The following is a 26,123-nucleotide window of genomic DNA, read 5'->3' as shown; positions in this document are numbered from 1 at the left end:
TTTGCAATTAAAAAAAAAGGTTTGAGAGCAAAAGTATCAATATTGCAATCAAAAAATGTTTTATTGCAAGTAAAAAATTATTGATTAAAAATGCAAATCCTAAAGTTTTGTTTGTGAGTCTTTTTTTTTTTTTTCATTTGCAAGTCAAAAAGTTTTGCGAGAAAAAAGCTGAACCTGGTGGGCGGGGCCTAAACCGAAAGCTGTAAGACACGTCTCTATGACAGCTTGCAAAGCAACATGGGAGTTCTGTAGTTCACGGGAAATTCAGTGCGGGAGCTGTGGCGAAAATCAATGAGCAGGTACGTTTATACATAACTAATAATAGCAAGAATGTTTCATTTGAACTGGTGCATGTAGATTGTTTTTGTTTAGCCAGGGCAGAACTATTCGACGGCGTAACGGTCAGTACCATTGATGTCCCAGGGTGTAGCAGTAATGCCGACTGTCGAGCATTTCCAGTGGGAGAGAGGGAATCGTGGGTGTAGCACGCTCTGGAGCCACGTCAAACCCACCAATAGAAACTCTTCTCTCATCCATCAGCGTAGGCCCCGCCCATTAAGTGCAGTTGAACTTGCAAGCAAAGAGCACTGATTCATAAGCAAAATGATGACACGTTTTTACTTACGCATTTGATTTTTGATTGCAGTTCAAGAAATATGCTCCCAAAACAGTTTTATATGATTGCAACAGAAAGACACAAAAATACCTCCATAAACATCTCCTAATCTCTTTGTCTGAAAAAAGTAAAACCGCTATACTGCCACTGTTTCATTTATATTTGGATACCTCATGTCCCCCACCAAAAACTTCCCAGATTTTCTCGAACTTCTCTGCTGGTTGTGGTGCCTGGAAAACGTCACCCCAAAAGTCCTCTTTAAGACATGGCGTATTTGTCAGTACCTCCAGAACTGAGGTCTGGTAACAGCATGCTCTCTTTAAGAATCTTTTTTTTTTTTTTTTTTTTTAAATCGCCGAAATGACGCAATATACTCTAATACTCTAATAACTCATTAATGGTGGAGGGAGAGTCATGGATTTTCCTCCGTCACTCAGGGAGGATCAAGGAAAAATCTTTGTAGCTTCAGGGAGGGTCAAAAAAAACAAAAGAAACAACAGAACAAAGTCACACCTTCCTCTGATAAATAACTAACAGTCCCCTAACCCTTTGAAACCTGAGCAAATTGGCTTGTATTCTTTCGAAAACATGGGATGAAGGTAATGAGCAATGAAATAACTGAACCCAAAAAATAATATTACAAGAAATTAGTAAAAAAAAAAAAAAAAAAAGTAGTAAAAATAAATAAATAAAAAAAATAAATAAATTAAAAGGAAAAAAAAGAAAAAAGTTCAGATTCAGTTCAGAAATTGCACCAATTTGCTCAGAGGTTTAAGTACTTGGGAAAGGCGTTCAAAAGCAGCACAAGAAAAGTAATGTAAGGTTTCAAAGGGTTAATGGTACAAAATCGTTTAGTCCCCCCTCTGCCAATTGTTCATCTCTTGAAAAGGTGTGTGAAAGAGACATGGATCAAGACAGGATGGGCGGGGGGCCCACAGGGATCGCACAGGAAGGAGTCCTTTACTGTGGGCTGCCCCATTCTTTTAAAAATCTGATCACATTGTGTCCAGATCGCAGCAGCATGTGCAGGTGGTAAATGTAGAACGCTGTACGAAGCAGTACATCAAACTCTTACAGACTCCAGTAAACAATGAAACCTTCATGAGTAATTGCTTCCAATTGTTTCCCGAGATGGAGGCTCCAGGTTTACCAATAAAGAAGAGAATATTAGGCTGTCTGCGCTGATATTTACTCCTCTACAGGCCCTCCGTTAACAGCTCGCAGTGAGCCGTTAAATTCTGCTCACTGGAAACTCAGATTGACAAAAGTGCAAACTCCAAAAGTCAGCATTTGTACAAGGCGCCCTGGGAAGGAAATTCAAATAGCACAGTTGATGCACCTGCGACTGAAGCTGCTCATTGTCGTCACTAATTTATCACTGGAATTTCAGGCAACACAGGTGCTCAGACAGCGAATAGAGGTCTGGAGATAACTGCTGGAGGAGCCGATTCACCGCGCGTCTGCAGCTCAGCCGCAGAAAACATCCCAAAATAGTTTGAGTGAGGAACTATTTTCCCAGGTTTGCCTACATTTGTGACAATACAACACTTTAACTTAAGTTACACTCACACATAAAAGCTCAACTTTTAAATAGTAACTGTTGATAATAAACATCACAGTGAGCATCAGAGTCTTTCACAGGGACTCTGCAGGTCCTTCAACACTCATTTAACAGTCTTAAATCTGGATTTGTGTAATCTTAATTTCCACAAACATTTTCTTATTTCATTAATCCAATTTTTAATTTATTTTTGTCAAAATGAGTCGAGCTCTTCTGTAGGAAACTCCACATTCCTGACATCACTAATCTTTAAACCTGCCACTGAATGGAACAGGTGTCTTTGCATTCTGTCGACAAAATGTAGATGACCCTAACTCACTCTGATCACCATACTCCTAGATAAAACCGACCTCTGCAGGGGACTGTTGATATATTACTTACCTGCAAAGCTTCAGTAAGAAAGAGCTTATTTGTCTAAAATCTGTCGTTGTTGGCAGACGGACTCCGTGGTTTTCTCGGACCTAATTGTATTGCGGAGTTTTGCAGAGCGGCGACCGGATCTTTGCTCTCAAACCACAAAAAAATGTGATGGCGCAACAGTCTCCTTCAGTACATTATTCTATGCTTTGGATTTTCATTTTCACATTGGCTAGTCATCCTGTTTAATGTGTCTTCTGATTAAATCAGAACTGATGAAACAAGTTGTAGGAAGCCTCTGCAAGTAATTGGTTGGTAAATGGACCTGCGGGTCGGGCAGCAGTGATCGTCTGTTAAATCGGTCTGTAAATGATATTTTGACATTATTGGCTATTACTGTCATGGCATCCGAAGGTACTGATGGGTTGAGCAGGTGACAGTCCGCGGCCGTTTTCAAAACACGCTTGTGTCACGCACTCCAAAAGAAACTTGTTGAAACTTTAAACAATAATTTATTGTACAAAATGGGGGGAACAAACGTTGACAAAAATGGTTCCATAATTCATATTAAATTCAAAAGATAACGAAAAAAACAGCTACAAGTTAGAGGGAATAGTGATAAAGTGGTAAAACTTGGCATTGATCCACAGCCTCAGACGGATGCGCTCAAGCGTGCTGTGCGCACAAACTCCGTTGGTAGGCTGTACTATATTTTCACATTTTTAACAATGCAATTGAAAAGTTTTGATTTTTATTGATAACCTACATTTACCAACAACAAAAAGACTGCATTTAGCACCAAAAAAATATGTAAAAAAAAAATTATATATATATATATATTTGGGTACAGCCCGACTTTAAATTAAATAGTTTCACCGCATTTTTATTAACTTGGTGCTTTTATTTTGACGGAAAGGCACATCCATCGAATTCCAGATCCTGTCTCTCTCGCCCTGGTTCCGGTTGCTTACCAAAACGGCCACTAAACGGCCCCAGACTAATATGTGTCTGGTACCTGTAGAAACTCTGAATGTTCACTGGTCAAGTCCAAATGACCGCAGACGGCGTGTTGGCTTGCTGCAGCAGGTGCGGACGGTGGGTCGCTGCTGCTGCTGGCTGTAGAACATCGCAGAGTGGAGCGTTGACAGTAGTTGTTTGTTTCAACTCATCTTGTCGTGAATCTATGGTCTGAAAATGATCACACTGATAGAAATCACAGCCACAGTGTTTGGGTAAAATAGAAATAATGTAAGCCGCAATAGAAAAAGTAAATATACCTCATATATTGTGCTAATAATAATGATAATAATAATAATCTTCAGCTGAATTTTTTTTCAGACTGAAGCTGAAATCATAATCAGTCTGACTCTTCACACTTGCAGCAGGTTGAATTTGTTGTATGACTTTTGCTTGGTCTCATTCATTTTAAATGGTGCTGCACGCCTGCGGTGAGACTCACCAAGTGCTCTGCGTTTCTGACAGCGGGTCTGATGTGGAGAAAATGACACTGGTATTGGCTCGGGCACGATATGCCAGGAGTTACGCAACCTACTGTGACAAGGCTGTTACAGAAGTGAAAATCAACTCAGTGCTGTCCGTCAGCCGAGAACTGGACTCTACATTCAGAGAGATTACAAAGTCAGTGTCCAACTGATTCAGCCGAGCCGCCTCTGGTTAGAAAACTTTATGACATCAAAGATTATTCCTTTGGCTCTCAACAGTTTGGAGCTGGCTCGAAATTGACACAGATTCAGGACACCAACCCAGAGTTACACGGCGGCAGAGGAGAGGGCTCTTCTGCTGCTGTTTGGGACATACGGAGTGTTCAAATTGTCAGAACTGCTTAAAGGAATTTTACAGTCCATTTCCCAAAATTACACACTGTGTCTAAAGGTTGGGAGGTTGTTTTAAAGATTCAATGACTCAAGCTTTCAGAGCTCATTGTGCTCATTCTCAGGCCAAAACACAGGCATTACTATTATTAAAGTATTTTCACGGTGATACATTACATCGGCACAAGAGCTTTTGGCTCTGTTTAACCAGCTTACTCATCTCTTCTGTGAAAAAAAAAAAGACTTCGCTGTTGGTGCCAGGCCGCGCACCTCGAGCTGCAACACAGACCTGTTTTCGCATTTCCTCGGTGGCTGAGAGAGATCGAAAAATGTCAGAGATTAGTTGATATCCTTTTATTTCTGCTATTTCTATCCCCGGATACACACACACGTACACAACGTCAGCAGGGTGTCTCCGAGAAAATCTAATTCCTCTGCTTCTGTGTGCTTCGTTCCTTCAGGTACACATCTGCCGTCACCCCTTAAATTGAGCTCATGAATTATTGAAGTCTGTCCCGCTGCTCCGACCCTAAACTGTAATTAGTTTTGCCCAACACTTCTCATCATGATACACTTTGTGAGCTGCGGGAGGAGTATGTGTGTGTGTGTGTACGTGTGTGTGTGTGAGAATACATTGTTCCTTTAAGATGGGGAAACTGAGAAAGTGGAGGAGAAGCAGAGTGGAGCGAGCCAATGAGAAAGCAGGTTTGCAGAAACTGTTAGTGGCACCTTGGCGAGGGGAGTTGTTCTTTGGGGGATAAGGGGGAAGGTGTGGTGGGACTGTGAGGAGTGGGTACGTGGGGGGGGGGGCTCGAGAGAGCGAGTCAGCGAATGAGAGAGTGAAGAGGAGGGGGAAGAGAGAGAAAGAACAACCATGCAACAGAAAAAAAGCCTCATTGCCAGGCTACTCGCTGCCTTTACAATGAGTGTTTATCCCACTTTTCTGAGAGCCAATTATCTGCTCCCGCATGAGTCATGGAGATCATTTAGACTGGTGGCGTGTGCAGAGCATCAGCAGAGCTCCCTCACGATACTCCCTCCGTAACAAGGACTGAGAGTAGAGATGCGTTTACATGCTTTAGACAGGTGAGTGTGCTGATTTCTTCATGACGGTGCTGCTGTGAGACGTTTTCCTCCTTCACTTTGAAGCGGTTGGATTTATGCTCCTCCTGCATGCGCCTCCATATGTTTATTTCCATGCTGATGTTTTAGTGGAGGAGAATGTGACTCCTCTCTGGCTGCATGCATGTCTCACACTCTTCCTCTCCTGCCTTCCAAATTAAAGTCCCCCTTTATTTGCTTTGCTCTTCCATCTTTCTGTCCTTGTTTTGTTGTTTTGTCACAGATGGTGACACGTGTCACCCCGTCTGATCCGGACAATATAACTATATCGTTCAGACATGTAATGTTTTCCACACTGCAGCAGCTCACCTGCTGATCTGAGCTGCAGCGTGCAGTGTTCGCCCGTCGCCAACTTCCGAGTCTCAGCAGTCGTGTTTTCTGTTCATCACACCGACTAATGTGTCTCATAATTAGTCTGGCATTTAGCCCTTCCAACATGGCTGCAGGCTCAAACACAAACTATATCACTGTGTCCTGTTTGTATGCTCCTTTCTACAGACGCGCCAGGCCAGAAAAAAAAGCAAAGGTCACTATCAAGAATAACACGATACTGATACTTTAACATTAAAAGTTTCTTACAGGAAATGTTTCTTGTTTTAACAAGAGAAAAAAAGATAAATTAGTATACATGAAACGTTTCATGGTCTTACAAGATATTTTAATGTTACAGCAAAAAGTTTAATTTAAAAGAAGATTAATAAATATATTTTTATTTTAAAAAAGTAGTTTTGTTTTACAAGAAAACTTTTAAAAAAAACTTTTTCTTGTTATTTTATTTTATTTTGAATATACCTTTCTTTCCTGTTTTCACTTGAAATTTCTCTTGTATAAAAATATACTTATTTATCTTGTTACAACATAAAAACAATTCGTGAAAATGTGAAAACTGTCTCGTTATGAAAAGAAACTTTTCTTGAAAAGAAACAGCCATTGCTTTTCAAGAATGTTTCTTGTTATAAAAATATACTAATTTATCTTTTTTGTTGCAAGAAATGTTTCTTGTTACAACATGAAAACATTTTATAAAAAGGTGAAAAACATCTTGTTATAACAAGAAACTTTTCTTGTTATAAAAACATTAAACCATCTTTTAATGAGATGAAAATATCTTGTTATACCGTCACCAATAAAGCTTTCATGTTCTCACCTGATACTGATGAGTTTGTTTTTTGATTTGGCACCACTGTGCTCCCGTACCTTTCAGCGAAGCGTCTCCTGACACCTCTTCCTTACCCCTGCTGTCTCTTTTCCAACAGTGAGAACTTTATCTCAGTGTTTAGGCAAACACCGGGAACAGAGGTTACAAACAGGTAAACCTCGGCTGTCCTGTTTGAGCGCTGTAGCAGTTGCATGAATCGCCCGCTCCGCCCGCTTGGCTCTATTTCTTACTATTGTCTGCTGGTCGTGATTAACTGCCTGCGCTTGTGGCTCTGGTGATTTCTGCTCTGTGTTGAGAGCTCGGCTGCAGCCGGTGGGTGGAGGGGGGGCGGCTGCCAGAATTGGAGGGTCAGCTGATCGGCTCTGAGGTGCGGGAGATTTATGACCCCCCAGAACAAAGCTGTGTCTGCTGAGGGACCATAAACCATAAATCAGGGAGAAGTGGGTCAGATGGGGTCAGTGCTCATCTGCTGGCTGCAGATCTGCTCTCTCTTTTCCTAAAGGTGCTTCTTTTTTCACTCTCTGCACCTGACTGTGTGACACTTTAAGTGACTTTTCTCCCGGACGAGCAGACCTGTTGTTTAATAAATTTATCCATCACTTGCAGTTTCTTTTTCCGTTCTCTTAAACTCCCTCAGCTGCCAATCACACATGCTAATGAATTCCTGTTTTCTATTTTAAAAATCCATTAGGCTACCTTCTGTAAGTGAATCACCCCTAATCCTTTTATTATCTCCAGCCATGTTAACACTGCTGGCCTTTATTCTGCGCTCGTCTTAATCATCCTAATTATGTAATGTTTGTCTTTTTAAGAGGCTGATGAGAATGAAATGGCATGTTCTCATTCTGGCAGCGACTTGTTCCTGATTGTACACGAGGCATTACACTCTGCTCCGTCTGATTCCAGTCTCTTTGATTCTGATCGCCGCTTTGACTAGTTTTGTGATTTGTCTTCCTAAGGGCAGCTGAAGCCAATGTGAAAAATTGATTTTCTGCAGAAGGATTAGCGGTGGGGTTACAGCTATAGGCATGCATTACATTACAGTGATTCATTCGGCATCTGCACACCAAAGTAGGCTAAACAAATTCTTTATTAGCTGTTGTGTAAGACGGATATTTTACGAAAACATGCACAGGCGTGAGGCAGACTGTTGTCTATACTGTCAAGGTAGTGGGCGACGGGTATGGGAATAGCAATGAATTACTTGAAGCTGTGTTTTCGAAGTTCAGACAGCTTGAGGAGGGAGATAAATAATCTCTGCCAGCAAGGATGGATCTTAATTTATTTGTGTCTGTATTGTTGCACAAAGAGGCATTGCATACTGCTTCTGGAAATCAAACAAATGCAAATGCCGGCTGTGGAATGGAAATGACTGCGAAACATCAGAAGTCTCTCAGTATGACTGCCATAACAGCAGGGATTTGTACTTGTGTTTACGACAACACTGATAATATTTTCCCCCATTTGGGAGCGAATAGAAATTAAGCATGAATGTGGAGCATGCTGCGTTAATGTTTCTCCCTTTATTATGCTAATACCTCGCAGGTTTACAGTGCCTAAGCTATGTATGGAATTGTCACATGCATGTATAGGTATTATGAGGAGAGAAAGATCCAGGAGAAGTACACGGCGACTCGTCTCAGAGATGTTGTAATCAAATGTTTCCTAAACATCTTCACAGACATTTGCTTTTTTTTCTGAAAGTGAGAAACGCCACAGCTTGAAGAGGCAAAAGTGACCTTTTCTGAGCTAAATGTTAATTTATACACAGTGTGTGAAAACGGCTCCAAATGATTCCAGAGCTTTTTGTCTGCTGTTTGTGGCTTTTCACACATTTAGGTTACATGTTGTTCACAGTCACAGAGAGTCATTACGCTCGAGCTCTGTCGCTATGATGGCTTTTACTGTCAGAGCTGCTGTAATGGGTTACACAAACGGCATAATCAAGTCTCCAGGGTCAGCCGTGAGGCCTGCGCTCGCTTTATTACTGCAGTCCGGTCTTATGGTTGCATTAGTTTGGACATGGATCAGGACTTTGCAGGAAAACTGTTGTTGCCCATTAAAATGATTCCCACAGCAGTTTAGTGGCATTATATGATAATGTACAGCACAAAGCTGCAGTGTTTTTATGACCGTCTCACAATGAAGAGTGAATGAGGAAAAATATAATAGTGCAACATATGCAACTGGAAATGCATCATTTTTAATATGCAGTCAACAGCACATTTGGCTGGTCCCAGTCCAACACTTTGAGACTTTAATTCTGGCTTTGGAACAGAAAAATGTACTTCCTTCACTGTTTTACATATTCGTGTTCAGTGGGAAACTTCATTGTTTAAATGAACCTCCCAGGAGCCAACAGAAGCAGGTTTTACATTTCACTTTGTTCAGTGGAGTTTTAATAAGACTAAAGGCCTTTACATGCTGAAGGTGTGACGAATATACAGCGGTGGGTAGTGACGCTTTACACCTAACACACATGAGTAAAAAGGTTTATTTTTCTTCCTCTTCAAACTGAACCACTACGCTTTACTCAAGTATATTTTTGAGCTTTGTGCCAGCAGTATGAAAATGGTGTATGGAGCTGCTGTGTTTTTTCCTTGTCCCAGTGATCAGCACATCTGGGTGATGCCGTTGTATGTGAGTTAGATGTGTTTCCACTCACATCTACAGCTGCAGCACAGGCACACAGTCCTGTTCTCATTCATAAGGCTCTCTCCGGTGCTGCTGGAGCTGACTGACACACCTGGAACCGGCAGGTGGGTCTTCTAGCTCCAGGGTTTTAATTTCCGCTCGTCATAGTGACTGACTCACACGCCATTCTGTTAGTTGTGCTAACCAACATTTCTAAGCTTTTTTTTTATTAAATTTTCCCTTTGGTTAAATGGTAAACTGTTACACAGTGTGTATGTCTGAGGCTTTTAATGTGAAAGGTAAGAACAGAAGAAGTGGCGCTGCCTTTGTAAAGGTTGAAAAGAGTAACAAAGTTTGCTGTCTTGGATATCTGTTTAAAAGGGAAATTTCGGTTTATTTCAACCTGTCTCCTATCGTCCTAAATTTGTTTCAAGTGACTAGTGACATAAAAATAACAGTTAGCATGTTAGCCGTTAGCCTAGATACAGCCAGGGCGCATAGTAGCGTCAGACCTGTTAAAACGTAAGTGAACAGGCAACCTTCAAGTGCAAAGTTAGTCCACTAAACAAGCTTTTTCTCCACAAAGACCGCCTCATATCGTTAGGATAAATGTCAGAGAACATATAGAAAACGACATGTAAACGTGTTGTCTTACCTTACCGGTGTGCTGCCATGTTTGTTTACCATCTAGCTCTGCTTTCCAAAGCGCGGCCGAAATATATCTGGCGAGCTCTAGATAAAGCCCAGCTGGATACTACTCCAGGTGGAGGTGTCTCGTCCTCGGTCCCATTCCTTGCAACAGAGGCATTCCTCTTCTGTGGGCACTGGGGCACAGCATTCACAGGTACACCACCAATCTCCAGAGCTACGCAGCCTTGCAGCAGCCATTCCTCCTCTCTCATCCTCTACCTGTTGCGCCTCTCTCTCTCTCCTCCTCCGTTCTTCAATTTCACGAAGCTCTTCGTCAGTGTATTCTGGCTCAAATAAATAAGGCGGCCATCAAACTCTGCAAAATCAAATTCCTCCTCCACAAAGTCGAAGTCTGGCAAAAAGTCAGCCATTATTCTATAAATCTTTCATAAAATAAATGAATGAACTTTTCAGGCTACTGTCCGGTTCTGCCTTTCAGCTGTTGCTGCTTGTTCTCGCGAGATTTCGGCCGCGCTTTGGAAAGCAGAGCTAGATGGTAAACAAACACGGCAGCACACCGGTAAGGTAAGACAACACGTTTACATATCATTTTCTATATGTTCTCTGACATTTATCCTAACGATATGAGGCGGTCTTTGTGGAAAAAAAGCTTGTTTAGTGGACTAACTTTGCACTTGAAGTATGTCCGTTCACTTATGTTTTAACAGGTCTGACGCTACTATGCGCCCCGGCTGTATCTAGGCTAACGGCTAACATGCTAACTATTATTTTTATGTCACTAGTCACTTAAAACAAATTTAGGACGATAGGAGACAGGTTGAAATAAACCGAAATTTCCCTTTAACACAATGTTATTGGTTGATGCCATCTGTGCTGACCACCAACGATGTTAGATACTTGATATTTGAGTGAATTTATGTTGTGATGTCAGGTGACCAAAATTCAATATCAGGACCACGTCTAATGCCAACGTCTCAGTTTGATGCAGAACACTGAGGACAGATGACATTGATATTTTAACATCTGCAAAACGTCATAATGTTAACGTCCACACAACATGAAATTCTGACTTCGTTAGACATTTAAAAAATTCGACAACCAAATTTTTATTACAACCGTAAGAGTCTTTCTGATGTCAAATCGACGTCTGGTACCAGCTGGGTTCATGCACGGTGCAAAGGCTTGTAAAAATCAACCTTGTTCCCCGGAAAAAAAAAACAAATTGTGTTTCTTTTTCAACACGTATTCATCTCGTTCAATGTTAAAGTTAAAGTACTCAACAAAAACAACACTCTGAAAATGATTACTCATGTGCAAAATAATTGCACAAAAGAAGAAACGCCCCCGGTGTTTAAGGGTCTGAAGGCTGCTGTTTTCTGAAACGAAAGATTAAAGATTGAATCAGCTAAAATGAAAACATGTCAAATATAAAATAGTGGAGTTTTGTTTTACACAACAGAACAAACACAGAACCGATCAATTCCTTTAAATGTGCAGATTTTTCAGTCACACATGATGATCCTCAGCACAGCTTGGACAATAATTAAAATCCCTGTTTAATTGATTCCTCTGAATTATTGAAGATTTCCAGAACTGTGCCGAACGCGGCTCTGTACCTTCAGCAGTTCGTCTCCGGAGAGCCCGCTGTGCTTTGAAGTGAAATATTTCATTGTGCTTTGAATTCCACATCAGGCGTGCATCTGTTCTATGGGTTTAACTCATCGACATCATCGAGCATGATAATTTCTCCCCAGACAGCCTTGAACGAGCCGTAATGTCATACGCAGCGAATTGATGGCCTTATGCTTAGTGGGAAATAAATCAATGTGCCAAACAGAGTAAGATTTTAAAATGATGGCATAAAACACGTCTGCGGGACGTCACTTCTCTCAAAGGATTTTAGGCATTTTTAGACACATTGCAGCCGGCTTTACTAAAGGGACATTACTGTACATTCTGGATGAGCAGCTGATGAACTGACGTCACATTAATCACACTTCATCCTCAGCTGAAGGAATCAGATCTGCAGGTCAGATATTTGGCACCGCACCGGGCTTTAATAACCCATATAGGAACAGGCTGATAAGAGAAATCAAGCCTCATTTCAATGTTCAAAATTCAGCTCGGACATGTTGCCAGACTTTATTGTAAAGAATTACTTCTGACTTTCAAACAGGAGGTGAAAAGGAATAATACAAAACAGAGACAAGTATATTCACAGTATTTCTCTTCATGATGCTGCAGATGTTCAGTTCAATTCAATACAACTTTAACTTTACTTCGTACCAGAGAATGCTTCAGAGAATGAACAACCAGTGGGTTCCCCGTGTCAGGGTCACACTCTGGGCTCAGTTTTAAAAACCACAGCGTTTTAAATATCTGGCAAAATATACAAAATATAAAAGATGTTAAGTGTTTAAGGAGCAAAAAGCAAAACCCAGTGTCTAATAGAGTAACAACAGAAGATCAGTCGGGAGAGGCTCGTTCTGAGAGAAAAGAATATTTATTTACATGTGCACATGAGAAAAGTCTTTGGTGATTAGACCCCAGAGTGATGTCTTATATTCCAGGAGGTTGGTAAAGACACAGTAGATCCAAAACAGATTTCTCCTAAGGGAGACAATAAAGATCTTATCTTATCTTATCTTATCTTATCTTATCTTACCTTAGATTAGGGCGTTAAATATAAGTATAAATTAGCCTGGTGGCTAGCAGAGTTTCCTGTACTCACATGAAGCCAGGAACAACAGCAACATTTAATCCGTAACCGTAACATTACAAAATTCAGCTCAATTAAAACTCACAAGATTCACTGACAAAACAACTGTCTTATGCTAAACATGTTCCCCACACAGTACAACATGCTAACGTTATTAACACAAGCCTATGGCATTTTACATTGTATAAATGGGCCTAGTGGCAAGTGGAGTTTTTCTCTACTCATATGAAGCCAGGATAAATCACACACAGGTATTAAAGATGCCATTTTGTGGCACGCTCAGTCATAGTAAAGCAGGTATCCCATGTACAAAGGTGGTGTACCTGCCGCAGCAGTCAATGGTTTTATTCCATCCTGTGGCCCTTTGTTGCACGTCATCCCTTTCTCTCTTTCTCCTCCTTGCACACTTTAACTCGAAAAAAAGGCAAAAGCCAAAAAAATAATCATATTATATATATAAAAATTGTGGGGGTCTTTATTGTCTTCACAAGTTATTATTTTTCATCTGTGAAATAAAAATAGTAACCACCGAGTGAAGTGGTTTTCTGCCTACAAAAGTAAACAGGCAGTAGCCATGTTTCCATCAGCCTGTTTAGATGCGCATCTAGAAGTATCGCATCGGAAAATTAGGATGGAAACGCCAAAATTAAAATTGAAATCCCCTGATTCGCACAAACTAAAATACACTCGCTTTAGCTGGGTTTTGGTTGATTCGAAAAAATGTTGATTCGCAAAACAGGGGATGGAAACAGTTATGTTCGAATTAAGTCTGACATAGCGCACCTCTCTCCATGGTGATATCCACACTCCGGGTCGGGAAGGCGGTAATGCATTTACAAGCTGGTTGCCAACCACCAGAAAACGTAGAAGAAGAAGAAGAAGAATGCGAGACTTGTTTTGCTTCCAGTTCTGCGGAAAACTTGCGCTAGTTCGTAGTTTTCACCAAAGTCCGTACATTTAATGGAAACACACAGGATTCATATTTCTTTTAATGCGCATTTCCCAGTGATTCAAATCACTTTTGTATGGACACATAGCTACTGCGTCACCGTGACGTGCAGTTACATTTCTAGAAAGGCTAACGTCAGGCTATGACGCAGGGTATGTGTCTATGCCAAGCCTTCTCCGTGGATACGGGTCAGTTTGATACAGAAGTATGAATCTTGCCGAAGTCTTAAATCTTGCTGTAAGTGTGGAGCCACACTTTGGTGTTCCATATCACCAGGCTTATCGGTCCTGATCAGCTGGTCAGTTTATTGTTACACTTCACTCAAATATCAAACCTATCGCCAACAATCTTGTGACCATCTTTGACCAGCACATGACCATGACCATCATGTTACTGAGCTCGTACAGTCCGGTTTCCTTCAGCTGAGAAATATTGCAAAAAGCAGATGTACTGTATGTTTTCTGCTACAGATCGTGAACTGTTTATTCACACTTTCATTTTCTCCCATCCAGATGAATGTAACTGCGTCATGCCATACAGTACGTGCCTCAGTCAAGCTGCTTTAAAGTGTTTACAGTTTGTTGAGAATACGGCTGCCGGCTGTCGGCCCCACATCACACCTGTTTCTCCAACAGTCCATTGGCTCCCTGTAAGATTTAGAATAAACTACGAGATCCTTTTGATTTCTTTTTTCCCTTGTTCTACTTTTTAAACACTCCAACCCTCAAATCTGGGCATGTTTCCATCCCCCGCTCCACCTGCAAAACAAAGGGTGATGGTGCAAACCCACTTCTACAGGGAAAGCGTTTCTACAGAACGTCTTTATGTGATGTGTGTTTGTTTTGTCAGTCTCTCGTTGTGCCTTGTTCTATATTGTAATTTATTTTTCCTTAATTTATTCATTAATTATGTTTTTAATGTGTGTGCTATATAATTAAAACTTCACTTACTGATCGATTCATCAAAAATATGTTAAGATATTTAAATTTAGCCTAAGTCAGATTTATTTATATAGCTCAGTATCACAAATCAGAAATTTGCCTCAATGGGCTTCACAGTCTGTACAGAACACGACGACCACTGACCCTCGCCTCAGATAAGGGAAAACTTCTCCCTAAAAGAAGCCCTTCAACAGGGAGAAATGGAAAAAACCTCAGGAAGAACCGACTGAAGTCTTTTCTAAAACTCAGCATTTTTCAGATCTCGGTAGCTTTTGTCATGTTGTATGACTCTGTGTCCTCTTTGTGTTTTGTAGCTGACACAGTGGAGCGAGTCCGGACGTATGAAGCCAAAGTTCCTACAGATCTCAAAGGAATGCAGCGAGACACATTATTAATGTCAAGGTGAGAATGAAAGGATGCAACACACACACACACACACACACACATTCTTTATCTCTTTCTTCTCACTGATCCAGTAACAAAAGCAACTTTTTGCTGTCAGCAGCCGAACTGGAGCTGCTTTGTTTAACAGAACCAGAAATCTTTATATTAAAGAAACAGTTTGACATTTAGGGGAAAAACTAATTTTGGCCGTAATGCCGAGAGTTAGATTAGAAGATTGATACCACTCATAGTCTGTATCCTAAACACGATGCTACCCACTGCCAGCAGCTGGATAGCTTAGCTTAGCATAAACACTGGAGACAGGCGCTAACAGCTAGCCTGACTCCATCTAAAATTAACAAAATACACTTTCCACCACCTGTAAAGCTCATTAATTTACTGTTTACCATGTATTTAAGCCATAAAACAACAAAACTGTGTTTTTATAAAGCGCTATGTGCCGGCTTATTTTTTAGGTCGGCCGCAGTAACTTCCCGGAGTCACTGTGGCTACATTTACGCTAATGTTTCTGTTTTAAAGTGCACTACTGTGCTCAACATGTTTGGAACCCCTGAAATGGCGACCACTGAGAGCGCTGCTGACCCTGTTTTAGCCTGTAAACTCGAGGCTTGAGTTTTAGTCTAGACAACGGAGACTGAAAATGAAAATGATAAGCTGACCCAGTTTCTCAGGGCGCAGCCGTCGTGCCCTGAAATATGGGCACTCTGGAATGCATGTGTGGCATGACGGCATCACTCTGGCATTTGAGCACACCTGCCGCACATCTACCTTGAAAACAATGAATTTGAGGGCGCGATAAGCGCGGCATGTGTATGGCCCTTTAGGTATATTTTCTAGATTCACTATTCTGCTTATTTAAACAAAAAAATGTGGTGAACATGCCTTACAGGTGGGAGCTTATTTTGATGTAAATGTGTCATCACATTTGGAATCCACAGAAGGATGATTAGTTTTAATATCATAATCAAAAATGGGAGTTCCTAAGAGTGTAACACACTTTGTGTTGAGCTGAAGCAGCAGAGTCAGGCCTCCACTGACGGGCCAGAACACAGCGGGACACAAGCCAGACAACAAAGTGTGAGATCAGCATTAGAAATGCAAAAAAAAAAAAAAAAGTTTCATTCTGAAAATAGCCGGGACTCAAACACCTGCAGCTCTGGGGACGATCCAACTTTTCATTTCTCACTGGTAAAGTTTGAATGTCATCCTCTGAGGTCTGGAGCTAATGTGAGTGAAGGTCTTCATTTAGTTTTCTGCAAAATTATTTTAATTAAGTGATGTTGTAATGTTATTGGCCAGGAGGCTTTGCAGTGTGCCAGCGTCCAACAGTAATGAGCAGAGAACACGGGCTTTCTTAATGTAGCCTAAATTTGCATTTTGCTCACTGCAGAACTTAAGGCAAATTACACCTCTCTGCCTGCCAAATTCTCGTCTGCTGCTGAAATAAATACTTCCTCTTTTCTTGAGTAATGTTGGTTTTTGACACTGTTAAAAAAGCACGTTAGCTATTCAGAAGCCAGAGCAATAAATTTGGAACAAAAAGCTTTTCTTTCGCTATTGATTCGCAGTTTATCCCTCCTTTGTGTTTGAGTGTTAGAGTGTTGAATGTCACCGTGGCTGAACCTGGTTAACGGCTCTCGGCTCACCCTGAGCTCTGAGAGAACGAGCCGTGAGCCGTGAGCTGCAGTTTGGATAAAAAACACTGTGTCACCTTGTTCAGTGTCGCTCATTCATGCCTTGCTTTATGCATTTATTATGATTTAACATTTCATATGTCACATTATTCTGATAACTATGAATGTTTAAACTTTGCTACTTGGTATATGATGTTTCTGAAATAACGTGAAAATATTGAAACTACAGAAAAACAGTAACATTAACCTTTGGAACCATAAATGAACGTCTGTTTTGTCTCAGTTCGACTCTCCTTCTGACAAAATGTATCAGCATCAAACAAGGAACCAACCAAACACTAAAAAAGGAACCATTCATTCTGCAGAAACACAGTATATACTTATATTGTACTTATACTCCTTTGCTTTTTGCCACTGGGGATGTTTAGTTATAAAAGAAAAAGAAAACCAACATTATAGAATATAACTATGCAAAAACTAAAAGGTGCTTTTACTTTTTGTAAATGAAAAAATATGAAGTTCTACCGACTGTCAGGTGACTCATTGATTGGACAGTTGTGGCGTTTGTCATCCTGCATCATCAGGACTCACGTAGGGAAATCAGATTCTGGGGACTGAGAGAAGTTTCTGCTTCTAAAGTATTTATGTTTCTGTTCTTTGGTTTCACAAAGAGCTCACAGAGAAACAGCTGATTTTAAGTAGAGATGTACTGATACCACTTTTTCCTTCCCGATCCCTGAACCTTAGGTATCTGCAGATACCGAGTCCCGATCCGATACCAGTGCATAAAATAAAAATGGATGGGATATGAATTGTTGTATGTCTCAACTCCCAAAACTCTATGTAAACTATTAAGAAATAAATACATAACAGTAGAATTAATGCCATAAAACTTTATTATTATTATTATTATTATTATTATTATCCAGTGTTGACACAGATCAAGACACAGGTTAAAGTGCAGCCACACAATTTGGTAAAAAAGACATTTTAAAGGCTACAGTAGAATGCTTTTTAAACTCTGCTCCGTTTCTGTTTTGTTTGCCTGTAGCGTGCGTATGCGTAATGACGTGAGGCATTACATGGTATCGGATTGGTCATAGGCTGTACTCACCCATACCCGATACCGCATTTTAGGCAGTATCAGAGGCATTAACGATACTGGTATCGGTATCGGTACAACTCTAGTTGTAAGCATTACAGTATAAGTCTATTGATCAGTGTTTCTGGGTTTTTAGTATCTCGGTGTCTCTGCACCATCATTACAACCATCCAAAAAATGTTCAGTTCTTTCTTGGAAGTATTCATGAATAAATAAAACTTGATAAAACTGATTTGATCAAATGTTGAAATACTTAGCTCGCTCTGAAACATCTCACAGGACCGTTAACACAGCAGACATTTATCTGAAATGCTTGTTATAATGATCAAATGGTGTTTTCCTTTGTGTCTATGTTAAACTAAGACATCCCAGCAGATTTATATTTTTTGCCTGATTATCTGCAAAGAAAAACATACATTAACGGACGTCTTCACCAGCGCTGGTAGCAGCCATGTTTCATGTTTACGTTTCGACTGCCACATTTAGCAAAGCATTCTGGGGATTTTCCTTACCCTTCTGGTTGGAGTCCGTATTTATGGTCCCAATTATGGTCCCAGTTCTCAGTCGGAAGTTTAAAATCGAATGCACCCTGAGATCGGATTTCCAACTCGGAAACTCGGAGCAACCGCATCAACCCTGACTTATGAATTCAAGATGGCTGCCGGTCACATACATAGTGAGTAAACACTCTGCTAAAGTCCTGTTTATAGCAATTTTATCTTATTTGTTTCACATTAGGTCAGCCTCATCTGTGGCGTTCACCAGTTGGAGTCCATGATGGTTTTGAAGCTGTCTATACTCCAAAAGTGCAAGGGCAACAAAGGCTTTCTTGCAGGCGTACATATTTTTTTCCGACTTGTCCACCGTCGTCAACTAGAATGCAAAAACTGTGAACTGGAAGTGACGTCATTCCCACTTCTGACTTCTGACCCCGAGTACAAAACGAAGGCAGCATAAAAACCAGGTATTTGTGCTTACAGGGATTTCTTTTGGTCAAATGTCAAAAAAAAGGCAATAATAGGGTCAGGGATGGGTAAAAAAAAAAATTGCGGTTTATTAATCCAAGACACCAGTTCTGTTGGGAAACAAATTGAATACACTGTCAGTGAACTTTTTTTCAGTTTTAAATACGTAGTAAATTTAAACGTCATGTCTAAGAGACGGGGCTAAAATGTAATGACATCTAAGTGTGATCAGAGTGTCGGCTTCACATTCATGTGCTCTTGTCGTGGTATAAGCGCATCACATTGTAAACAAGTGAGGCTTTGTTTTCAGAAAAGAGAATATTCAGTGTGTTTGTGGTATTTTGGGAGTCGATTATGAATTCCATTGTTGTGTTCAGACTTGTCAGAAAGGGTTTGTAATGAGTGAAAACTCAGACTTTGTTTCATTGTTTGGATGGATCCAACACACTTCTCCTTGGCTGTGAATCAACTGTGTTGCTGGTTGCACATGCGAGGTCACACTGCAGCATCAGCTACCACAGATGCTTCTCCTCCACATCGGCTTCCTGTTGCCTTTGTGTCCTACGCGGGATGGTGCGAGCAGGTAGAGACAGAGCAGCAGAATGAATGGGCGGTGGAGGCAGCAGCGAGGTGGACCAGAGAGATTAGCTGGGAAATTGACACTGACAAATCTCATACATTAAGGCTTCCTGGGAGGCAGCTATCGGCAGAAGAGGCAGCAGGTACCATATCCCGTAAATGGCACTGGGTTTCTTTAATACTCTGCTCGCAGCACGTTGGAAAGCCGAACCACCCTGTCGTCTACGGCGCCAAAGATAAGGAAGCCAGGTGTGCTCAGAGGCATTTCATTTGACTAATGTGTTTACAGCTGGAATAATGAATAGAGTGAGGAAGATGAGAGTAATTAATTTGAGCTGTTCCAGCTAAATAACAAAGCAAATACGGGCAAAACTGTTTCATTTCCCTTTGGAACTGCAGCTTTTTTCCTTCCCTCGCCTGCTTTAATGAGATAAAGCCAGTTGTCTTTGATAAGGAGTCCTAGTTACCGTTGTTAGTCGCCTCGTAGCCTTTTGATCTGTTCTCAGGGTGTTTGCTCACATTTTCTTTATGAAGGACAAAGCCGCGCACAGCATTTACATTTATTTACAGAGCCTAAAAATATGACCTCTAATTATTTCGGAAAAACAGAAATTTGTGTTTTTCTTTGAATAATACAGAATTTAATCAACCAGCTGGTAATTCTACCACCATTCAGGCACCATTACAGCTCTGATTAACCTTTTCTCTCACTCAGTAAACCTTTGGAAAGCCGTAGATGTGCTGTGTGTTCCTTTGCGTCTTGAGAGTAAAGAGTCTAATTACCAAACATAAACAGCTCTTTGGCCTCTGCAGCCACTACCTGATGTTTGCTGAGTGTTATTCTCAGTGACTTAACCCCGCTCAAGAGGTTCATGGTGTGTTCTGTCTATCTTTATTTATTTTGGACAGTGAATTTACTGAGGGGAAAAAAAAAAAAAAAAAAAAGGAGCGGTGCCCTTGCTGTTGCCTAGCAACAAAGTGAGTCCATGGGACTCAGCACCTTGCAGGATCTCTTCCAGACTACCTTGAAACTTGTCCTCTTTAGACGTGTGGAGAAAGTTTATTTGCGTATCCATCAGTGTTCATGAATAATGAAGTGCTGTTTGCTGTGATGAAGAAATGAAGATGCACATTCCGTCACAACGTAGACCGTTTAACCAACTTATTAGTTGTCATGGTATGTGTGTGTATGTGTGTGTACTAGAGTTGGGTCAATTTCCGGTTTTGACGAACTGGTCTGGTGTGCGAGCTTAAACCAGTTTGATTTCAAACCAGCTGAACCAACATCTCTCATTATGACTCAGTCTGGCAAATTAAAAAGTTGCCTACATCATCAACCTGTGCTGACAGCGTTACAGTGCTGATTCCAACTCATAAAGTGGGCGTTATAAGCAATATGACGATGTGATTAAACCAAAATTATGTTTATAAACGGACTAACGGAGCCACTAGTGTGTGATAGGCTGTGTGCAATTTACTGCCTGTCTCGGGGGTGTCGGCCACATGAAGGACATCAAATTTCATTAGAGGTGGGAGGGATTGAGCGGCCGTGTTGTGTTAGAAAGATAGGAAGTTCTTGTGTTTTTTGGGGTGACGAGACGAGACATGGCGGAGTTAGTCTCCCCGATATAACAACATTTTTAATTTGAAGCAGACAAAAAAAAAAATGGCGTCCTAACTGGCTGCAGGCGCCATTGTGAGCTAAACTTTTGTCAGACAGCATGTTTCTATTTCTTCTTGATGAGGAACGGCTGATTTATGAAGTTAAAATGAAGAATTATCTGTATGATTACTTCATATGTCACTACAAAAACCAAAATAAGGGGGCAGCTGATGGAAAGGATTGTTGAGGAGCTGAAAGGTTCTGATGAGCTAAATGACCTTTGCTAATAAGCTAGGCGACTTGTTGGCTGTATTGTTGGTCATTTTCAGTAAACATCACAATATGAGACGTGTGTCTGTTTTAAAAGTAACGTTACAAATGTAGGAGGATAGCAGTCTTTCAAGGGGTGACATCTCCCAAACCAGTCTCACTCCAAAGTCGTTGAATACTGGTTCTTGGTCAGTGACTTCTGGCGTCAGACACTGACAAAAAGCCACAGAGAATTTTTTCTGAGAGGCCGGTGTTTGCTTCCTGTAAGATTGTAAAGCCAATCCTGTTCTTTTTTCCTAAAGCCAACCACGTGTGTGCCGGTGAAGGGAAAAAATGTTACTTTGCAGTGTTGTACCAACGTAGTGCTTTTATTTTGAAAGAGACTGTATGCAAACTGTACATTTCCTGTGAAAACAGAAGTGTATTTTGAAAACAGACAATGCATGTAACAGGCTGAAGTTGACACGGCGAGCATCAACAACCAACACACCCAGGGTACCTTGGACACTGTATGTCGATGTGGAAAGTCCATGATCAAACGTGGACATGTGACGAGGTCACAGTGAGGATGGGTTTTGTCGTCAGTCAGATCAGCTGATTGCGACGTGTGTTTTTGCAGGAGACAACAAACGTGTATATGAAATGGATTCAGTTCTTCTTGGACACGATGTCTTCATGTTCCACTCAGGAGCAGCTGCTGAGTCAAGTGGGACAGCTGGTAGAGTTCGGTCTGCTGTTTGGCTCAACATCAAACCAGTTTGAAAACATTCACACCGATCCAACCCCACTGTGTCCTGCTGCTGTGGTTTGGTTCAAAGAGGATCAATTCAACATCACTCATGCAACATAACAAAGATGCAGAGGTTTATACGAAGCCTCGGAACTGTACGACATCATTTTACAGAAGCATCTTGGCAGCAGCAGAAACATTTTTCACCCAGAACGGTGAATTCATCAGACTTTTTATTTTGGTGGTTCATCAAGGAGACAAGCTGTTAAATATTCATGACTGCGTTGTGTTCTTAAAATAAGGCTCATTAGCACTCCCAGCCTCTTTTCAAGTTCCGCCTTTCTCTTGTCACTCTCAAGTGCAACACAAACATGTTATTCATCTCTCACAATCTCGCCGCTCCAATATTATTACACCCAATGATGCCTTTGTTTTCAACTGAGACCGACTCTAATACTATTACAGTTTGATTCCTGTTCAAGCACCCGGAAGAGTATTGATTGAATCACGTTAAGTGTTAAAACAAAAATGTTGGTGCTGTAATAACAGAATTGATTTCTTAAAATAATGGAAACATATGCTCCTAACAGGGTTACAGATATGCTGCTTCCCCCCCAAAATAAATAAATGGCACATCGGCTCAGCGGTTTAACTTTGAACCTTCCTGCTGAGTGGATTCTTCCTGTGTGGAGTTTGTGTGTCGTCCATGTGAGGTTCCTTTGGGTGCAGAATAGGAGACGCTAAATTGAATGTGTTGTCTGTTTGTCTGTCTGTCTGTGTTACTCATGTGATCAAACCTGTCCAGGGTGCGTCCTGCCACAGTGCAGACTAGGATGGACCAAAGCCCCCAGCGTCCCTACATAAGATTAAGGGGTGTCGAAAATGGATGGAAATATTGATGGGTCAAAATTTGTGACATTTAAAAGGATACTGCAAAAACATAATTTTAACTCTGTTTTTAGACCAGTGAAAGCACGTGAACACACATGAAGGTGGTGCCCATGTCTCACGGTCTCGCGCAAGCGCACACGTGAGCGCAGTGCACAGAGAGGCAGTCAGAGCTACAGGCTACAGTGAGGCTAAAAACAGAGTTCAAATGACGTTTTTCCAAACAACTTTTATGTTGGGGCTTCAGGACACTTGGATCACTACGGACGAGCAGTATGGAGATATTTTGTGGTTTCAATTATGTGTTTTTGGACGTTTGAATCTGGGGCGCCGTCAGCCTCCATTAGGTGGAGTTGTGTTGCTACCTCCTCTCCCCTTGGATCTCTGCAAGGGATGTGAGGACTCTAAAACTTCACCTGAGCCTCCCTCGGCATATGGGTGAGTAGATAATGGCTGAATTTTCATTTTTGGGTGCACTATCCCTTTAATGTACATTGAGGGCTAACAGTGACAGCTCTAGCTCACTGGGTGCCCTGGATGAGCCTACGCCCAGTGCCCCCTCTTCACTCCCACAAACAAACAAATAAAAAAACACGTAGTTTGCTGCCGCATGTTTGTTACCAAAATGCAAATAAACAACCAAGCTAACAAGAAAAATAAGATTTAAAAAAAAATATGTACAATTTGTTCAGAAGAATTAGCAAAAGAATAAATCACATTTTAAAATAATAACAAAATGTACAAATCAACTTTATAATTGAACTGTAATTGAAATTCTTGGCCAATACTGATAGCAATTTCTAAAATAATTTCGTCAATAACCAATAACAATGTTTTTATATTTGTGTTTCTTTCATTTGTTGTTATTTATTCTTCTTTTATTTCCAGGGAAACACTACACTATAAAACAAAAACAGTTTCAAAGTCATTCATTGTGCTTCATTACAATTCACACCTTTGAATGACCACAAATTCAATCATACACATTTATGAAACAACCTTGAACATAACCTTCTGTCACATGAAAAACATCTTTAGGAAAATAAGCAGCCTTGTACTACACATACAACACCATAATTCCTGCTCTAATATCTGTATTATGGTGCTGTGAAAACATTTCTCCCCCAAACAGCCAATTTATTGGTTTCTGACCAAAAGCTACAATTTACAAGATTACTTTGAACACATCATGAGAACGTTATAATTAACCTTCACCCAGTACTCATTTTTACTGAATAGAGCTTGAATACTTCACAATGCAAATCAATGCAACCTCCGTGACCTGTTTGTTGTGTACACCGGCTGCTAACGGCTAACAGTTAACTGCTAACTTAACGAGCTCTCCTCCAGCTGATTTCATGTTCTTTCCACTCTTCTCAGTAGTGCAGTGGTAGTGGTTTGGACATGATACCGATACAGCGTGTTTCGGGGTTCATGCTATGTCGGATAACTTCACCCATTTCCCCCAGAGAGCAGGTAAAGTGTGATGAGCTGTGGAGGGGGGCCAGGGGGCGGCAGGAACACAGAAAAAAAGGCCTTTGCTGTGTAGTTTTGTTGTTGGGGCATGATGTCATGTTTCAGAATAATAGTAGTAATAGTATTAGTTAAAAATTGTCAAAGATAAACATTTATATTTTTTTTTTGGATGACGGCGCCCTCAGCATTCCCCTGTACTGCACTGGGGCTAATCCAGTTCTCTCCACGCTCTCATCAAAGTGACCAGACAGTTTTGGGATCTAAGGTGCTAAACTACAGCTTTAGTGAGGACCTGAGGGTAGTGTTGCTTTCGTCAACGAAAAGTATGACTAAATATCGTTGTCAATGAGCCTTTATCACGTGACAAAAACGAAACGAGGCGCAACGTAAATTATGGTCATGTGATGATAACTATAATTAAATATATAATGCAATATTGTTGACGAATAAAAATGAGACTAAATGTGGTTTACAAAATAAAACCTCTGCTAAAATGTCTCTTCATTTTCGTTGACCAAAACGAGACAAGATGAGACGAAATAACGTTATAATGTTTAGTCGCGCTATTATTATTATTTTGCAGTATTTCTGTTTCCTAGGCTGTGCGTCGCACTGCGCTGATGGATTACAGCCGTGACGATATACAGTACAACAGGTAATGAAATAAAAGTATGTTATGTAGCTCTGCGATCCCCCAGTCTGTTGCCAGGCAACGCAGCACACACGCCAGGAACTCACAAGCTTCTTTGTATTTACATTGATGTGCAGCTGTGTAACTTCGTCCAGTTCGGCTGATGAAACGTTGGCAAACCTGGATGTTGACACGGCCGGATTCAGCTTCCACTCTCTCTCATCCTCATCAGTACCTCATCAGATGATCATTGATAATTCCAGACCGTGTTCGCTTCATTTTTGCTGCTCTCCAGTTTGTCGAGGTCGACTGATGTTACACAAACACACCTGGAGGTCTGCACAGAAGAGTCCTGGCTTTCCTTTTCCTCGTCCTCTCCTGACGACCACTCATAATTTAATTCAAATGTAATTTTGGGGAAAATATCCATCTTCTTGGTGTAACGCTGTAGTGTCAGTTTGTGTCAATGTAGCGAGTGTGACAGTTAATTAACAGTTGTATTTATATTTATTACACTGTTCTATTAAATGCTGTATTCTGATTGGTCAGTCGCGGCATTCAGAGGTCTCATATTACTGTGTAATGACCGTTGCTATGTAGCCCAGCGTTGCTAGGAACGCTTCCCTGACAAGGAGATTCAGCCGTTGCCGTCAGGGCAGGGTGCGCGTCGGGGTTATATTCCCCTGTCTGGAGTTATTTTCCCAGTATTCACCGGCTCATTACACATTATCCCTTACTTATAACACCTGTGAGCGGAGTGATTTTACTGTTACAAGTCCCAGTGATGTTATACTCTATATCAGCACTCACGGACAGAATGCCTCTCGTCCAATCAGATTACTTGGTCGGAACTAACTGTTGTATAAATAAATATATATTTAGCTCTAACTGGGAGCTAATTTAGAAAAGAAAATTTTGGTTTGGTTATACTATACTAGGTACTTATACTATATTGACTGGGTATTATAGAATTGCATTGTTAAAAAGAGACTAAAATACAATTTTCATTGACTAAAACTAGACTAAAATGTCATCAGTTTTCGTCGACTAAAATGAGACGAAAATAGTCATGGATTATTCTTAAATAAGAATAATAAGACTAAAATGCTCAGACTTTTAGTTGACTGAAACTTGACTAGACAAAAGAGTATGAACGTGACTAAAACTAATAAAAACTAAAATGCCAGTTTAACACAAAGACTAGACTAAAACTAAAACAGGCCGCCAAAAGTCAATTTTATTTCTCTCGACACTTTTCACACAGAGCAGGTCTCGTCCATAATCTTTAAATTCACAGAG

The 26,123-nt window shown here is 40.8% G+C and overlaps 1 protein-coding gene across 2 annotated transcripts in view; it reads left to right on the top strand.

Moving 5' to 3' along the window:
- The window catches only part of mgat4c (mgat4 family member C), a 190,097-nt gene that overhangs the window by 22,796 nt on the left and 141,178 nt on the right, over positions 1-26,123 (top strand). The window contains exons 1-2 of one of the 2 annotated variants that reach the window (XM_049573051.1): positions 5,293-5,452; positions 14,856-14,943. The gene's annotated coding sequence lies outside the window, so the exon portion shown is untranslated. Of the gene's footprint in view, positions 1-5,292; positions 5,453-14,855; positions 14,944-26,123 lie in introns of those variants that run through there. The other variant, XM_049573050.1, reaches the window with a different exon arrangement.

Source organism: Epinephelus fuscoguttatus, linkage group LG4 (assembly GCF_011397635.1).
Source record: "Epinephelus fuscoguttatus linkage group LG4, E.fuscoguttatus.final_Chr_v1".
NCBI lineage: Eukaryota > Metazoa > Chordata > Actinopteri > Perciformes > Serranidae > Epinephelus > Epinephelus fuscoguttatus.
The sequence above is the reverse complement of the archived record's forward strand: the minus strand, read 5'-3'. Positions and strand labels throughout refer to the sequence as shown.